The sequence below is a fragment of the Dama dama genome, unplaced genomic scaffold (genome assembly GCF_033118175.1).
Source record: "Dama dama isolate Ldn47 unplaced genomic scaffold, ASM3311817v1 ptg000263l, whole genome shotgun sequence".
Classification (NCBI taxonomy): domain Eukaryota; kingdom Metazoa; phylum Chordata; class Mammalia; order Artiodactyla; family Cervidae; genus Dama; species Dama dama.
In genome coordinates this window covers 9,815-11,216 of record NW_026871042.1, presented here as the reverse complement: position 1 = coordinate 11,216, position 1,402 = coordinate 9,815, and positions in this window count along the sequence as shown.

Genomic DNA, 1,402 nt, shown 5'->3' with positions numbered 1-1,402 from the left:
TTCATATTTTTCACAGCTTTTCAGGGTCTTCAAGTTTTTCAACACCATTTCATTCTCCTCCTATTTTTCAGACCATTTCATGCTCATCTCATTTTTGACACCTTTTGAAGCTCTTCATATTTTTCACACGTTTTGAAGCTCTTCATATTTTACACGTTTTCAGGCTCTTCAAGTTTTTCAACATCGCTTCATGCGCCTCCTATTTTTCAGACCGTTTCATCCTCCTCATATTTTTGACACGTTTTGAGGCTCTTCATATTTTTCACACCTTTTCAGGCTCTTCATGTTTTGAACACCATTTCATGCTCCTCCTATTTTTCTGACCGTTTCATGCTCCTCGTATTTTTCACACATTTTAAACCTCTTCATATTTTGCACACCTTTTCAGGCTCTCATGTTTTTGAACACAGCTTCATGCTCCTCCTATTTTTTATACCGTTTCATAATACTCATGTATTTCACACCTTTTGAAGCTCTTCATATTTTTCACACCTTTTCAGGCTGTACATGTTTTTGAAGACCACTTCATGCTCCTCATCTTTTTCAGACCGTTTCATCCTCCTGATATTTTTCACACCGTTTGAAGCTCTTCATATTTTTCACACGTTTTCAGACTCTTCATGTTTTTGATCACCGTTTCATGCTCCTCCTATTTTTCAGACCGTTTCATGCTCCTCATATTTTTGACACCTTTTGAAGCTCTTCACATTTATCACACCTTATCAGGCTCTTCATGTTTTTCAACACCGCTTCATGATCCTCCTATATTTCAGAGCGTTTCATGCTCCTCATATTTTTGACACCTTTTGAAGCTCTTCACATTTTTCACACCTTTTCCGGCTCTTCATGGTTTTCAACACCGCTTCATGCTCCTCCTAATTTTCAGATCGTTTCAGGCTCCGCATATTTTTGACTCCTTTTGAAGCTCTTCATATTTTTCACACGTTTTCAGGCCCTTCATGTTTTTGAACACCGCTTTATGCTCCTCCTCTTTTTCAGACGGTTTCAGGCTGCTCGTATTTTTCAGACCGTTTCATGCTCCTCATATTTTGACAATTTTATAAGCTCTTCATATTTTTCACACTTTTTCAGGCTCTTCATGTTTTTGAACACCGCTTCATGCTACTCCTATTTTTCAAACCTTTTATAGCTCTTCATGTTTTTCACACCTTAATACCCTCTTCATGTTTTTGAACATCTCTTCATGCTCCTCATATTTTTGACAATTTTATAAGCTCTTCATATTTTTCACACTTTTTCAGGCTCTTCATGTTTTTGAACACCGCTTCATGCTCCTCCTATTTTTCAGACCGTTTCATGCTCATCTCATTTTTGACACCTTTTGATACTCTTCATGTTTTTCACACCTTTTCAGGCTTTTCAGGTTTTTGAACACCCCTTC